The sequence below is a fragment of the Vicia villosa genome, linkage group LG6, assembly GCF_029867415.1.
Source record: "Vicia villosa cultivar HV-30 ecotype Madison, WI linkage group LG6, Vvil1.0, whole genome shotgun sequence".
Taxonomy (NCBI): Eukaryota; Viridiplantae; Streptophyta; class Magnoliopsida; order Fabales; family Fabaceae; genus Vicia; species Vicia villosa.
This window is the reverse complement of record NC_081185.1, coordinates 117,136,465-117,154,584: the sequence shown is the minus strand read 5'-3', so window position 1 is coordinate 117,154,584 and position 18,120 is coordinate 117,136,465. Positions and strand designations below refer to the sequence as shown.

Below are 18,120 nucleotides of genomic sequence, written 5' to 3'. Positions count from 1 at the left end.
TCCAAGTGATGTTATGGGAGATTTAGATCATCAACAAGTAAAGAATTGATGACAAAAGAAGAAGGATATTTTGTATATTAATAATTTCTATTATACTATAGTAAATTAATAGTAGTAAACATGCTTATATTATTAAATTATTTGAGAAATTTTTATTCACTTTTTAAATTGATGTTATTGAACATGTGTCATATATTATGAAATTGTATTAAAAAACCTTTTACTCTAAATTATGAATATTTTGAAAATATTAATTCAATATTACATTATTTTTAAAAAATATTAATTAAAAAAATCACAATCTGTATTGTTTTTCTTCTCAGCATTTTCATTTCCTGTGTCAATTTGTATTGTTTTTCCTAAAAGCACAATCTGTTTTGGCTTCGCATGATCCTGTTTCTCTGACGGTTGTGTAGACATTGATATCAAGCACGAAGCATTCTCACTGGCGCTCTCCTTTTGCAATGTCAGGTTATTAGAGACAGTCATCGATGTTGTAGCATCGCGATTAAATGGAACTGATTTGGAGTGACTAAAATGATCATGCCTGGCTGCCTGCATGCCTGCAGGACTAGTTTCTGGTAAATACATCATTGGATCATTTGGAGTTTGAATGTTTGGAAAAGCTGGCATTGATAATTGGCCGTCAATAGGCAAAGTTGGCACGTCTGATAGTATTTCGACTTGCCACGAATTCAGCATTTTCATATTTGTGAGTACAAAAGGATTATCCCATTTAACCTAAAAGTATTATTATATCAAAAGATTACTCAAAGAAAATTTAAAAGTGCAATTAATTATATTTGCTTTTAACTGAATCCAAAAGGAGAATGTCTATACCTGCAGAAGTCTCCAAAGAGAGTCGGGCCATGCTGGATCAGCAGCCTGAAGAGAAGTAATTGTTCCCATAAGCCAATAAATCTCTGTTGAGTCTTCAGTTTCACTGGCCATCTGGAACCTCATTCCACTATACCACCGAGTCTGAAGTGCTGTTCTAATTAAAGAGGTTCTCACAAAAAATTCAGGAGTACCAACCCGAGGATAGTAAACCACATCAAACGGTTGCATGTTGACAGCAAGTCTTACTGCTTCCAGAACATCTTCAGCCTTCACTTTTCCCCTATCCATTTTCGTTTAGTATTTTAGACCTTCGAATTCCAATATGAAGATCACCATTTTCAGCTCTCAAAAACACAAGTGAATCCCCCGAAACAAGTAGCTTGTCGGTTACAAAATCGCTCCATTTGATTGTTAACTGATGTCGCGTCGGCGAGCCCTTGTAAACATGTTTGAATTCCCACGTTTTGCCATGAACATCAGTGGGACAAATGTTCTGACAAGGAGGGGTACCTGAATAGTCTAATGGGGGAAAAATTGTTTCTGCACAACTCTTAGGACAAAAAAATACCTTAGAACCAATGTTTGTATCAGAATGTGTCAAAGTTTTCGTATAAGATTGATATTTATTCTTAGTTGCAGACATATCATTGATGCCACCAACAGCGTCATCATCACTACTAACCTCGTTATTATTAAGAGGAACAAGCCTGAGTTTTGCATACACCTCATCTGTGTCAGGATCAGCCCTGTAACGGGTAGCTTCAACTCTACATATAATTTGGGATGGAATTTTGAAGTCAGCAGGAAAATTGACAGGTTCAGATGCGTGCTCGGCATGACCTTGAGGGAAGTAGAAGATGTTAGAGTTAACTTGTGGAATTTAAACCATTACTCCAGCAAAAGCATGCCATAGCTGAGGATCCACGTCTTTGTTTTTCTTTGACTCTCTATTGCAATCTTTTTCTTTTCCTTTCCCAGATGTTGCCATTTTAAAATCGAGTTCTGCATAAAGAAGTCAAACTATAAAAAGATAGTTTTGAAATGTATACTCAGTTGCACACACACCAAATTTATTAAAAAGGAAAGTTGTGATATGACTTAGACAGAAATTACAGAAAGAATGATTGGACGGAAATACAAATTGCACTTATTTTGTTGAATCAATGGTCATAAGTCATAACCATTACATGTGAAATTATCTAAATCTAGATGAATCAAATACATTGCATAGCAACTTTGTATCAAACACAAGAATTTCAATGAGATGAATCTAAATCACTCCCAGTATGACAAAGTTGCAGCGGATTCTTCCCCTTCCAAAGTTCATAAACATATCAAGAAGCAATAAAAAACAAGATTGAAATAGAAAAAGCAAGAGGAGTAGAAGAAAGAACAAAAAGAAAGATAAAGAAGAAAAGAAAAGGAAAGTACCTTCGCTGATTGCTTGATTCTGCAATCCCTAAGAGAGAGAGAGATGTAAAATTGTTCTTGAGAGTCTGTAGTAGTTTGAAAGAGTTGATGTAAAAATAACTGCTTTGAAACGGTTATAACAGATTGAACCACCACAAAGCAAACTGTTATGAACCCAACAACAATGCAAATTCACCAATAGAAGAGCTTATAGTATTCTTTATAAAAAAATAAAAATTATTTTTACAAATTCTCATGCATAACTGAGAGTAATTTATGACACATGTAAAATAATTAAATTTTTTTTAGAAGAATAGCTTATGCAATTTTTATTAATAAATGTTTATTTTGATAAGCACTTGTGTTATAAAACTCCAACTAAACCAATTATCCAAAAATGCCCTAAATTAAACAAATAAGTACAAAGAGATTAGAGAGAAAAAGACCATCTCTAGCACGACCACCACATGCAAGCTGCAGACAAAAAGATCAGACCATCCAAATTTCTCACATTGACCAACACAGACTAGCTAACAACAATCTCAGCTGAAACGCAAACCACCCACCCTAGCTGCTACCACTTCCTCACCACTGCCAAACCCTCTCACAAACAAAAATAACTATGCAGCCATCGAGCATACAGTTAGACTTTCCATCCCAAACAAGCCTTTGGATCTGAAATCCACGGATCGAGCGAGAAGATAAACCCTGAATTATACATCTCATACTCCATCCCGAGCTGAAGAAGTTTACTCCGAAGGCTCGGCTAGGTTGGACAACAGATTTAGCCTTCTATATTTGTTTCCATCACAGCTCAATTTCGCATGTCAACGCATGCCATAGGATTTTGACTAAAATTATCATGCCTGGTTCCATGCATGCCTCTGATACTATTAATTGGAATATTTGGAATTGGAATTACGGAAAATTATTCGAAATTGAATTACCCGAAATTCCCGCACTATATACAAGAGAGAGTTATATTACTTGCAAAGCAAGTAACTACCATAACTGATAACTAACTTCTAACCAACCTTCTATTAGTAACCAACTAATACAATGACTAACAAATGTCTCACCAAAAAAAATTAATTCTGTGTAATATAAATTGTGCTCACATTTGTTTAATCGATTCATCATATCTTCATACTGCAGAGTCACTTAATTTTGTGCAGAATAAATTTAAAGTGATAGAAAGCAAATTACAACCAAAGTTTATGATGAAGTCTTAAATACTTTAGAGTTATAATCAAGTATCATTTCAATAGTTTAAGTTGGGATGTGTTGAATGAAAATTGACAACTTTGTCACCACATATATTAGAGTACATTGAAATTTGTGATGCTCTATATGGTTGAAAGTCAATTGTAAAGATATTATGTTATGTTTATTTTAATAAATGTGATTTTTATTTTTCTTTGACGTATAATTTGAAAAGGATAGAGTATAATATTAAGCCTAAATTAATTTGTCAAGTCACTTGAGTCAAAACTTTTTTTGTCATGTGACTGAAATTGGAATCTATTTATCTCAACATAAATGGTGGGTTTTGAACTTCTGTTATCCATAGCTCTACCAAAAAAATCAACATAGAAGAAAAACTTTATCTAATCTTTGGTCTTTGCAGGTTCCGTCTCATGCTAAAATGTTCGGTTGGAGACTATTGTTGGACAGGCTCCCTACTAGGGAGGAGTTGGGGAAACGAGGCATCATAGTGAATGATAGGGAGAAGTGTTGTGTTTTTTGTTTTAGGGAGGAGGATTCCAGAAATCACTTGTTCAATAAGTGCGTCATAACTAGAAGGATCTGGGATAAGGTGATTGCGGACTTGATATATTTTCCCTTCAGCTTTGACAAGGTTAAAGATAGAGACGAAAGACTAACAGTTGGGTTGGTATGACTGGCAAGAGTGTGGAATTTATGGTTAGTGCAAAAAGATATCTTGTTCAATGGTAAAATTTTTAGTTTCGTAGAATGCATGTAAGCTATAGTTGTGATGTCTTGAAACTCTTCTCTATTTATGAAGAGAGGTTAGATTGAGTTATATTTGCCGGATTGGTGTACTCCTCATAACCCATCTTTAGTTTTCATTAAATCATTGGTTATTGAAGAAAAAAACTCACTTTTGTTTCAAATTATTTAAAAAAATTATTTTTTTCTCAAATAATATTATTTTCAAGATAAAGTTAAATGTAAATTTTATTTAATTTGTCCTCTTTCATCCTTTGAGAAAAAATAACCGATAAAAATTGTTTTTTATATATATATTTTTCTATAAAATTTATTTTAAAGATGAAAAAGAAAAACAAAAAACGGTACTCTAAATTACTATGCCGTGAGTTTCTTAACAAATTATTTTTATTTTTACTTTTTGCATAGAATTTAAGAAAGGAGTGTTTCAATGAAAACTAAACAAAGTTTACTTTCTTATTGATAGAAAAAAAGTCACTTAAGAAAGTGCAGTATTGAATTTGATGTCATCTAGAGATAATTTTTTCAGGTTGAAGAATACTTCTGACCTCCACAAAAGTATGGATTTTTAATTAATCAATGAAAAAACAAATCCTCAGTAATAATTTTAATTATAAAAAATAATGTAAAAAAATTGAGAATTGAAAATAAATCCTCCATTTGCATACTCTTGTCCACAATTAAAATGGTAAAATAATTATTGAAAAAAACTTTATGCAAGATGAATCAGACTTCTTCCTTCCATTGCTAATAGAATTGTCACGCTGCCTCTTTTGATGAACTCACTGAAACAGTATCAAAATTATTATCAATTTTTCTGAGATGAACCGGTATTTACAATACATAAAAGGATACTACATTTTATTCATTTCTAATTCTTACCTCAATCTTCAATCTCCATTGTTTCTCCTTCCAATGTATCATTTTTGCATCGGTTCTCTAGATTACATTCCAGCCTCTCACTAGAGGAGTCTTGTAGAGGAGAATCAGAAGAATATTTTGTGATTTTCTCCTCACCATTTTCATATCCCGAGTTAATGTGTATTTTTTGGCCAAAAAGCACCAACTGTTTTGGCTTCGTATACACTATTTGGCCAAAAAGCACGATCTCCTTCGGCTTCTCATGATTCAGTTTCTCTAATGGTTGTGTAGAAATTGACATCGAGCCTGAAACATTTTCACTGGAAACATTCTCACTACTGCTGTCCTTTTGCAATGTCGGGCTATTAGGGACAGTCCTCGATGTTGAGGCATCTTGATCAAAGGATTGCCGGAAATAAGGCCAAAAGAGACCTAGTGGAATTTTCTCGACACGATAGTGTGAATTAGAGTGACTAAAATGATCATGCCTGGCTCCCTGCATGCCTGCATTTGGAAAAGTTGGCATTGATAATTGGCCATCATTGGAGAAAGTTGGGTGTTGAGCCAATCTCAGTTTCTTACTTGATGGCAAGAAAGGGGGAGAAGGCATTTCCGATACTATTTGGACTTGCCACAGATTCAGCATTTTTGTATTTGTAACTAAATCAGGTTCGTCCCATGTAACCTACAAGATTAATCAAACAAATTTTAAAAATACAATTAATTACAAATCTGAGTTCAAAAAGAGTATATAATGAACACGTCTATACCTGCAGAAGTCTCCAAAGTGAGTCGGCCCATGCTGGATCAGCAGCCTGAATAGAAGCAATTGTTCCCATAAACCAATTTATCTTTGACGAGTCTTCAGTTTCAAAGGCCATCTTAAACCTCATTCCACGATGCCACCTAATCTGAAGTGCTGTTCTTATTAAAGAGGTTTTCACAAAATATTCCGGTGTACCAGCCCGAGGATAGTAAACCACATCAAACGGTTGCATATTGACACCAAGTTTTACCGCTTCAATAACATCTTCAGCCTTCACTTTCCCAATTCCCATCACCTTATCACTTATTCTCAACTCTCCTAAAGATGAAGTAAGTCTACCGTATGATGGTCCAAGACAAATTCCAGTTTCACTACCAAGTTTCCTCTTTGATGAAAAGTTAAATATACTGTCGTTTCGTTTTTTAGACCTTCGAATTCCAACATGAAGATCATTGTATTCATCTTTGACAAACACAAGTGAATCCCCCGAAACAAGTAGCTTGGCGGTCACAAAATCACTCCACCCAGTTGTGAACAGATGCCGCTTTGGCGCGCCCCTGTAGGCATGTCTGAATGTCCATGTTTCTCCATGCACATCCTTGGGAGAAATTTCCTGAGAAGGAAACATATCTGAATAGTCTAATGGAGGAAAAAGTGTTTCGGCACAATATTTAGGACAAGAGAATCCACCACCATTGTTTGCATCAGACTGTGTCAATATTTTCGTGTAAGATTGATATTTATTTTTAGTTTCAGACATATTATCCATGTCAGCATCATCGTCAGCATCCATACTAACTTCGCTACTATGCAGAGGAACAAGCCTGAGTTTTGCATACACTTCATCTGTGGCAGGATCGGCCCTATAATGGATAGCCGCAACTCTACATGGAATTTTGGATGGAATTTTGAAGTCAGTAGGAAAATTGACAGGTTGATATGCATGCTCCGCATGACCTTGAGGGAAGTAGAATATCTTAGAGTTAAGTTCTGGAATTTGAACCATTCCTCCAGCAACAGCATGCCATAGTTGAGGATCCACATCTCTGTTCCCATCAATCAACTTCTTCCTTGACTCCTTTTCCTTCTTCTTATTAGAAGGACGAGTTTGATTGCTACCGTTTGTTCTTGCTTTCATGGATTTCGCCATTTTAAAATTGTTTTCTGCATGAAAATATGAAAAAAAAAAAAAAAGAAGGTATTATTGTATTGGATTTCTTGCCTAATATATGATTATAGAAAAATAATAACCTGCCATGATATACTAAACAACAGGAAAATATGAAAATAAGAACCTGTGTCAAAAAATGTAGCGTTAGAAGAAATAAGGTTCCGTGTGAGTGAGATCAATGGCATGAAAAAATTAAGCACATTAAGTATATATACAAAAAAAAAACAGTTTACAGACTCATTAATAACTCCTGAAAATTAGTTGACCTAAGTACCTCACTATTCCCAAAAACATGGGTGGAGTGTTGATAAAAAATAGGGATTCTTAGTTTAAAAACATAACTGAACAAATTGAATCCATAATTATAGGAATGTCTAACAAAACAGTTGTAAATATTAAGAGAAGTTGTTGTTCAAACTAATTTACTTAAATTTGACTAAAAGATCGGCTACTTTTACGTATTGACCGATATATAATTATTAATATCATATAACAAAATATAAATTATTTACCAAAATTAGAAATTGTTTTAAATAAAAAATAAACAATTAAACGATACTTTTTCCTTTGCTAATAATAAAATAAAACTTCTATGATCATAGAAATAAAACAAAACACTAATCAGGGTTACTTATTTGAGAGAAATTATAAGCGCATAACCAGGGTTTTATAAAATGGGAGGCGATCACGAAAACGGATGCGACAAAACAGTTTTGGTAGATACCGATACCGTTATAACCGTTTTTTATATTGAAAAACAAATTCTGATTAATTCACACCGCGACAACCACGATCAGTGTTGTGGCACCTGTATCGATCGAAATCGGAAAATTTTTTACGCGACCGTGACGCGACGACGACAGTTTTTTAAAACCTTGATCAAAGCAATTCAAAATTGAGAGTTTTTTTACTATAGCATTAACGTTGTTTGGTGTCAATTTTGATAACACAAAAGATATTAACACACCATGATTAACTTGTTGTTTGTAATACTAATTTAAAAACTAAAATTACTAACAATACACATGAAGTAATTGAAACTACAAAAGAGAGTAAAGAAAGATTGAATAGAAAAATAGTGAAAATAAAAACCTGCTGTTAAAGTATTGAAGAAGGGAGTTCTAAGAATGCAGGAGAGAAAATAAATATGAGAATGTATATATATAAAGAAAAACCCTTGAGAGTTTAATATGGCGAAGAATAATAAAACAAGACAGGGTTTAGTATATTCTAGTTAAAATACAGAATCTTATAACAGTATGTCAAAAAATAACACAGAATACTCACCTGTTTTTGAATAAGATTAAGCCAAGTGTCCAACTCTAGTGGAAGACAATAAAAACACGCGATTCTTCACTTTATGAAATTTTGGTCTGTTTTAACTGTTCCGGATCCTATGATGAATAGTTGGATTTTGGAGGCAAATAAGTTTCACTGGATTTTATAATATTTTAATAAATATCATCGTTTAACTCTTATAAAAATATAATTAATTATTTTGATTTAATCATTTTTTTTAAAAACAGAACAATATATTTAAATAAAACATTTTAAAATATTATTAATAATCTATTTTAATTTGTTCTAAAGACTTAAATTAAAAGATAAATTATTTTACTTAATTATTTTTAATCAAATTTTTTATTTATTAATATGAATCAATTGGTTTTTTTAACTCTTTTGAATATTTTATATATTTTATTTTAAAATATTTTATTTTTTATTAAATATGTTGTTGTTTTTTAAAAAATAATATTGATTAAATAAAAAAAGTGATTATATGTTTTATAAGGGTGAAACATGTAAATAATTTGTCTACAAATCCAATTGCCCAAGTTACCGTTTCCCTTGATTCGAATTCGTTTCAACTCTCTTCAGTTTCTTTCGAGGTGAAGCAACAGCATTTTTACAACATTCTCATTTTTCACCGTTAGATTAGGTTCTTTAAGCTCATCGTGAAATTTTAATAGTTATTATTATTATTTTATATTAAAATTAATATTATAAAAAAATTTAAATCATTTTATTTTGATATTTAGTTCACAACTTAAAACTTACCTTTTTATTTAATTTTCATTTTACGATAATCTAAAAACTTAAAATCGACCATTTATTAGTTTAAAAACTCAATACATGTAAAATTTGAGATATATCAAAATTCAATATAATTATAAAAATTAAATGTGAGTTCCGTTTCACTAAAAATTGTCTTTGGATTGATAAGGGGACCAAAATTTTCAAAAAAACTAAAATAAAGTGACTAAAATTTCGGATTTAAAAATAAGGGGATCAAAATCCAAAAAAAAAAAATAGGAGACCGAAATTACAATTAAATCTAATTATATTTTTATGTATCTTTTTAAATTATTATGATTATATTATTTTTTAAATTTAGACTCTTTTAGAAATTAAAATGGGTCTCTGTATTGATTGGACCGGCACGTTGAAACGCTAACATTTATAATAAAAAAATATATATAATCATGCGTATGATTCCTTTGGGGATAGTGTTGATACGTGTCACATACAGGTATATATGGGTACTTTAACCATAAGGATAAACCGAATACTTGTGCCATGATTAAGTATCTTTATAACTTAATCTATAATGAGAATTTGTGTTAGGACTTTATGATACAAGCTACTCAGGCAATAAATTTACATGGGCTAATAACCGTTAGGGTAACAATTACATTCAAGCTAGGCTAGATACATATATGGCTTCCTCTAATTGGCTTGGATAATACTGTAATTATGATAATACCAATTTCTTCGTTATAGCTTTGACCACTACCATATTAAGCTTGTTTTTAGTACTGACATTGTTCACAGGTCCAAGTATAACAGGATACACAATATAATCAGATTTGAGAATATATGGAAATCAGAAAATCAGAGGCACACAACTATAACAATGTGAAGAATACTTGAGATAATTTAATAGGCTACTATGTTACAACGCTCAAAGATACTCTTCAAGCCCTTGACCAAATGGGTCGGAACATGTTTGGAGACATCACTAAAGAGAGAAAACTTGTCCAAGATAATCACAACAAATTAGGGAAGGCTACCCCCAACAAAGAGAACTTCCAAAGGATATTGGGGGCGGAAAGTGGTCTTGACAGAGCTCTTCGGAACGATAAAATTTGGTGGAGTTAACGAGTCAAAATTTATTTTCTCAAAGAGGGTGATAGGATTCTAAATATTTCCATCTTAAAGCTAGTCAGGAAAAAAAGAAAAATCACATCCAAAATATTTTAGGGGAGGACGAAACTTTCTACAAAGAGAATAAGGATACTGAAAGCATATTTTTAGGCCATTTTACTAAGATGCTTACAACTTCTAATAATGCCAATCCCAACAATGATAACATCTTCAAATATGGTGCTAATAGAGTGTGAACTCTAGCACCAAATAAGACTTACGGCTCCCTATACCGAGGAATATGTGAGAAAAGCATGAAAGGTAACACTCCAATTATAGGTAGAGGCTCGTGTATTAAAATTGGTTTATGTTTGAATATATTCTCAACAAAAATAATTTGTGTAAAAAATGTTGTTTGTATATTTTTATTAAAATTGCTTTTGAATGTATAAATGAAAAGGACAAAAAAAAAACATGATGAGAATTATTTTTTATATTTTAATTGCCAAAGATATCATTAAAGAGAGTATAAGGGATACTCCAAACCACAACAAAACAGAGCGAAAACCTCTACTTCCTAAAACAAATGAGAGGTAGAGTATTCTAATAATAAAAGTTACAAAGGTCACTTTTTTACAACATGAGAAAAGCCACTTCCACGACCTCAAAACGATAGCCGACACACAATCCTCAAAGTTAAATACCTCATTCTTAAAAATGATGGCGTTACGAGTAAGCCAAATAGACCACACCGTATCTATCCAAATTGAAATTCTGGTGACAAAAGACTCAGATGTCATGTAAGGATGTCTTGACATCTGATCTGACATTATAAAACAGACAAGGTAGGAGTACAAAAACCAGTGCAGGAAAGCATCAAAAAACACAACAGAATTGTTAACCCAGTTCGGTCTAACTACCTACTCTGGGGGCTACCAAGCCAGGAAGAAGATTCCACTATCAGTAGTACTATTTTATATAAACAACCTTTGGTTTACAGATAAATAACCTCTGGTTTACCTAGTTACTACCCAATGCAACATTTATCTTAGAACTCCATCTAAGACAAGAGAACCTCTGCTCACTCCCTAGTGATACCTAACTGTTACAACCTTGTAACAGCTATTTAAACAACAACAAAGAGAAACTTACTTGATCTTGCTTAAAAGCTTCAATCAAGAAACAAAACACTTAACTATTACCTACAGTTTTCGAGTGAGAACATGGCAGCCATCCCACAACTCGGGTGGTCTACCTTGACAAACCCTAAAGTCTACATCTTTTCAATACACGGCTTGCACACTAAACTAGGTTACAAAGCTTTCTATTTATAACCTATTCCCAACTGGACTTGGGCCTACAATCACAGCTTTATTTGCTGTTACAAATCAGCAGAAAATCTTCTGCTAAAAGAAAGGTTTTAATCACAAATTTCCTAAATTGTCTCCATAATTAGAAACTACACCATCTTCAATATTCTGACTTGATTCTTTTGACCTTTAAATTTGCGCCACATAGGATTGCATAATATTCCATAAAATATTCTGCATCTGTTAATTACATATTGAATCTTCACATTTCCGCTTCAGCAGGCGCAATATCACATAAGACATGATGTCACATAACATGTCTTAACATTCCATAGAACATCTTGCTGTTGTACCTGTTTTGTATTTGTTTATATTTGCAAGTTCTATAGATCCTATTACATATTGCTGCTATTACGTTTTAGCCAAACATAAATGCCAATCACATAACTCAAGGCATTAACACAAATAACCGCCATAATATTCCTTTTAGAACCACAATTCACCTTCTCGCAATTGATGAAGAAATCCACAAAATCACCCAAAGTAAAATAATCCTCTATACCCATCCACTCATAATTTCATAGTTTTCTTTAAAAACTAAAAATATACTTGATCAATTATGTCACTATAAGGTTATTTCCATACTTATCATTTATACTTGATCAATTATGTCATTATCATGGTTTTAAATTACGGACCGCATCACCTAATGCGGCCGTAATATTGCGGTTGTGGTAGTGACCGCATCCACATCAGGCCGCAATTGCGGTGTGAATGCAAATCACAATAAAAACCGCATCATAACACTGCAGCAGCCACATTATAACACCGCATCAAGCCGCATCAGACCGCATCAAGCCGCAAGAGATTGTACAATGCTCGCAAAAATTATTTGGTCTTCCATTTTTTTAATTATGCTATAGATTTAAGATATATTTTAAAAGGATTAATGATATTCAAAATGATGATGAATTGTTAATGATATATATATATATATATATATATATATATATATATATATATATATATATATATATATATGAAAATTTAGAGAGGAAATGGAAGAAATGTGAAATCGAAAATAAATAAAATTAAATATTTTATGTTCATAAGTATGAATTCACGCCACAACGACCGCATTCTGCATCACAACAACTGCAATAGTCGCAACCGCATCCGCAACCACAATTTAAAACCATGGTAATTATAAACTTTATACTACTATTACTTGCTCAGTTAATAAGAGAGAAGTGTTATGATTAACAACAGAGTACAGCAAAACTTAAACTCCCCTTTTCCTTTAATATCAGTGCTTGGAAGTTTGAACTAATTAGACTTTCACCAAACTTAAACTTTTTCTATCTTTCTTCACTTTTATGGAAACTAGCACAATTCTTGGCATTCCGCACCAATTTTAAGTGACAAGATATAAAATTTCAGCCTTAGAATGCGCATAATGCAAGAATCAGAACTGAAATCAAATGTGTAATTGTTGGAATACATATATAACTTCTTATAAAGCAATCATGTTTATAGGAAATTATGGCTATAGGATCCACTCACATTTATTTAGTTTTTTTTTTAAATCAAGAAAAAATCCAACATAAGCCTCATATGTTCCTACTACAGAAAAGGGAAAATAATTTAAAATTGTTCATTAAGCACTACAAATTGAACTGATGTTTTTTGGCTGTAAACTCCTTCGCCGCGCATCTAATGGACTCAATTAAGAACTTCCACCTCCTACCTCTTTCGATGAAGTCGCTAAAAGAGCAAGAAAAGGATCATTAACATATATCATGAATCAATTTATAGGAGATGAACCAATAACTGCAATACAAAAAAAATCATTAATTCATTCCTAATTCCTACCTGAATGTTCAATCTCCTTTGTTTCTCCTGTCAAAGTATCTTTGTTGCGTTGGTTCTTGGGATTACATTCGAGTCTCTCACCAGAGGATTGTCTTGGCGGATCTCGCAGAAGATTAGAAAAATTAGTAGTGATTTTATTCACATCATTTTCATTTCCCGCGTCAATCCGTATGATTTTGCCAAAAAGCACAATCTGGGCCGACTTTGCATGAATATGTTTCTCTGATGGTAAGCACGAAACAATATTTTCACGGTCGTTCGCCTTTTGCAATACAAAGTTACTTGGGACCGTCTTCGATGTTGATGCATCATGATCGTGTGGTTGTTGGAAATTAGGTTTAAAGAGGCCTAATGGATACTTATTGATGGGAAGGTCTGATAAAGAGAGACCAAAAGGATCATGCCTGGCTCCCTGCATATCAGCAGGACTAGTTTCTGGTAAATGAAAAATTGGAATATTTGGAGTTTGGAAGTAGTTTGGAAACGTTGGCATTGAAAATTGGCCATCAATGGGGAAATTTGGGCATTGAGACAATCTCAGTTTATTCCTTGATGGTGGCAAGAAAGAGGAAAAAGGGATTGAAGGCATGTTCAGTACTATTTCCACTTGCCACGGATTCACCCTTTTTGTATTTTTAAGTAAATCAGGTTCATCCCATGTAACCTAAAATTTATGATATCAAAAGATTATTTAAAGCCGAAACAAAGTTGAAAATGCAATTAGTTAGATTTGATTATAAACATGTCTATACCTGCAGAAGTCTCCAAAGAGAGTCGGGCCAAGCTGGATCAACAGCCTGAACAGAAGTAATTGTTCCGATAAACCAACTTATCCTTGACGAGTCTTCCGTTTCAATGGCCATCTTGAACCTCATTCCACAACACCACCTAACCTGAAACTCTATTCTAATTAAAGAGGTTTTCACAAAAAACTCGGGAGTACCAACTCGAGGATAGTAAACAACATCAAACGGTTGCATATTGACACAAGTCTTACTGCTTCAAGAACATCTTCAGCCTTCACTTTTCCCTTACCCATAATCTTATCATTAATTCTCAATCCATTTTCTTTATCATTTTTTGGAAGTTCATTATCTTTCTCCCCCGAAGACGAGGGAAGTCCAAATAATGGTCCAATGTGAATTCCAACTTCACTACCAGGTTTCCTCTTGAATGAAAGGATAAATTCAATGTCATTTCTTCTTTTAGACCTCCGAATTCCAATATGAAGATCACCATTTTCAGCTCTCAAAAACACAAGTAAATCCCACGAAACAAGTAGCTTGTCTGTTACAAAATTACTCCAATTGGTTGTTAACAGATGCCGCTTCGGCGTTCCCCTATAAACATGTTTAAACTCCCATGTTTCCCCATAAACATCCATGGGATAAATGTACTGAGAAGGAGGGGTACCTGAATAGTCTAATGGAGGAAAAAGTTTTTCTGCATAATACCTAGGACAAGAAAATCCACCGTCGTTGTTTGCATCAGATTGTGTCAAAGTTTTCGTATAAGATTGATATTTATTCTTATTTTCTGACATATTATCAACGCCACCAACACCGTCATCATCTAAACTAACCTCGCTTATATGCAAAGGAACAAGCTGGAGTTTTGCATACACCTCATCCGTCTCAAGATCAACCATATAATCAATAGTTGCAACTCGACACGGAATGAAAGATGTAATTTTGAAGTCAGCAGGAAAATTGACAGGTTCATATGCATGCTCAGCGTGACCTTGAGGGAAGTAGAAGATCTTAGAGTTAGTCATTATTTTTTAAAACTTATAAATATATTTAAGTAAAACATTTTAAAACAGTATTGTGGCACCTGTATCAATCGAAATCGGGAAAACTTTTACGCGACCGTGACGCGAAGACGACAGTTTTTTAAAACCCTGAGCAAAGCAATTCAAAATTGAGAGTTTTTTTACTATAGCATTAATGTTGTTTGCTGTCAGTTTTGATAACACAAAAAATATTAACCCGCCATGATTAACTTGTTGTTTGTAATACTGATTTAGAAACTAAAATTACTAACAATACATATGAAGTAGTTGAAACTATAAAATAGAGTAAAGAAAGATTGAATAGAAAAATAATGAAAATAAGAACCTGTTATTAAAGTATTGAAGAAGGGAGTTCTAAGAAGGCATGAGAGAGAATAATAGACCAAAAAGAAATATGAGAAAGTATATATATATATATATATATATATATATATATATATATATATATATATATATATATATATATATATATATATATAAAAAGAAAAACCCTTGACAGTTTAATATGGCAAAGAATAATAAAACAAGACAGGGTTTAGTGTATTCTCATTAAAATACAGAATCTTATAACAATATGCCGAATAATAATACAGAAAACTCACCTGTTTTTGATTAACCTTTTAGATTAAGCCAAGTGTCTATTGAAGAGTAATTCAATATTCAGAAGATGAGCATCAGAAGTTCTGATGCGGGTTGATCTTCTAATGGTTACTCAGAAGTAGTGTTGACCAGAAGTTGTAGCTTCTGGGTCCTGGTAGCTTAGCTATTAGTTAGTAAGGGTACTTTAGTATTTCTTATTATTGTACTGTCTGTACCTTAAACTTGTTCACTAAGTTTAGTCTGTTAGGGCCTACGTGGCAAGATTTTCTTTTGTATAAATAGCCTTGTAATAGCTATCATTTATTAACAACAACAAATTTATTCTCTCTCATTAATCTTTGCTCCGTTATTCTCTTTGTCATCATCTTTATTCATTGTGCACCAACAATTGGTATCTATAGCTCCGGTTCCAAACACACGGAAACATGAGTGAACGTGAGTTTGTGTGACTGTGTGATTGATTTTATTTTTGGGAAACAAAGTTGTGTTGAATCACATTTTTCTTGGTTGTTTGTGGGTTGGGAAACACTGTGTGAGTGTGAGTGAAATCTATTTTTCTGCACAAGTCTAAAGATGAGTGGAAGCAACACCAAACTTCCAGTTCTTGATGGGAAAAACTGGAATAGATGGATGATTCAAATGCGTGTATTATTTGGTGTTCAAGATGTTCTAGATCTTGTCACTAGAGGATATGTTCCGGTTGCAGCGGATGCAACGGAAGAACAAAGAGAAGCGCAGAGATAGACGAAGAAGAGAGATCAAAAGGCGTTGTTCTTCATCCATCAGTGTGTGGATGTGAATGTGTTTGAGAAGATTGCTGATTCTATGACGTCAAAGGAGGCGTGGGATATACTGGTCAGGTGTTACGGTGGTGACGTATCAGTGAAGAAGGTGAAGCTTCAATCCCTGAGAAAGCAATATGAGAATCTCAACATGAAGAACAATGAGAAAGTCTCTGAGTATATCTCTAGAGTGATTGTGATCACTAATGAGATGAAGGCTTGTGGAGAAACCCTTTCTGAACAAGTAATCATAGAGAAGATATTGAGGTCACTTACTCCTTAATTTGATTATATTGTTGTATCTATTGAACATTCTAAAGATCTGGAAACCATGAGAATAGAAGAGTTGCAAAAGCACAAGAGTTGCGTCTGACTGAGAGAACTTCTGAGAGAGAAGTTGAGCAAGCTCTGAAGGCTTCTTTTGTCAAGAAGGACCAGAAGCATAGACGTGGTGATAGATTCCAGAAGGAAGCCTCAACTTCTGATGAGAAGAGATATCAGAAGGGAAAGGATAAGAAGAAAGTTCAATGTTACTGTTGCAAACAATTTGGTCATTTTGCTAGAGATTGTTTGGCAAACAAAGGAAGGAAATCAGAAGAAGCAAACATAGCCAGAGGTGATTCAGATAATGAACCTGTGCTATTGATGGCTTCAGAGTCTGAAGGAAGATATTTGTCAGAATGGTGGTATATGGACACTGGGTGTTCAAATCACTTGACTGGAAACAAACAATGGCTGATAGACTTTGACTCTGAAAGGAGGACAAAGATCAGATGTGCTGATGACAAGTACCTTTATGCAGAAGGAATGGGAAATGTAAAAGTCAAAGTGAAGAATGGGAAGAATGTTCTAATCAAAGATGTTTGGTATGTTCCTGGAATCAAAAGCAATCTAATGAGTGTGGGTCAGCTCATTGAGTAAGGTTTCTCAATTGTTATGAAGAACAACCTCTTGAAGTTGTATGATTCCAATCAGAAGTTGATTATGCAATCTGAACAGGGAAGCAATAGAACATTCAAGGTGAATGTAGAAACAGCTGAAATAGAGTGTCTGAGTGCTGAAGGCTTAGAAGGTGATAGTAAGTTGCGGCATAAGAGGTTGGGGCATCTGAACTATAGAAGTCTGGGACATCTAAGTTCTAAGAAGCTCGTACATGGCATTCCAAAGATTGTGAAGCTTGAGAAGTCATGTGAGGTATGCATGAAAGGCAAACAACCCAGATTGCCATTTGTATCAGAAGTTGCTCCAAGAGCAAAGCATGCTCTGGGAGTAGTGCACTCTGATGTGTGTGTGTTATACCCCAAAATTTGCCCACATATTTTTCAAGAAAACTCCAATCTGAAAATTAAGGGTCTCATATAATCATGGATTTTTATTTCAACAAATATCCTGACATATGAAATACTTAGTTTTTAGAATTTTTCTTATACAGTAATTTGGCTTGCAGTTGAATTTATTCTTACGCAAACACCAAATACTGTGTATTACTTCACACATGCTATTTATTTATTTACAGATAAATGGTACTGACACAATTGGTACAAAGTTAAATCTTTTTGCAGGCGCAGAATCAGGAAACTCAGACTGTACTGGTAACAAGT

The 18,120-nt window shown here is 33.5% G+C and overlaps 2 pseudogenes; both read right to left on the bottom strand.

Moving 5' to 3' along the window:
• Positions 1-282: 282 nt before the first annotated feature.
• Positions 283-2,416, bottom strand: LOC131614485 (auxin response factor 18-like; annotated as a pseudogene).
• A 2,688-nt stretch (positions 2,417-5,104) lies between these two features.
• LOC131614484 (uncharacterized) lies at positions 5,105-15,119 on the bottom strand (annotated as a pseudogene).
• Between the last annotated feature and the right edge of the window lie 3,001 nt (positions 15,120-18,120).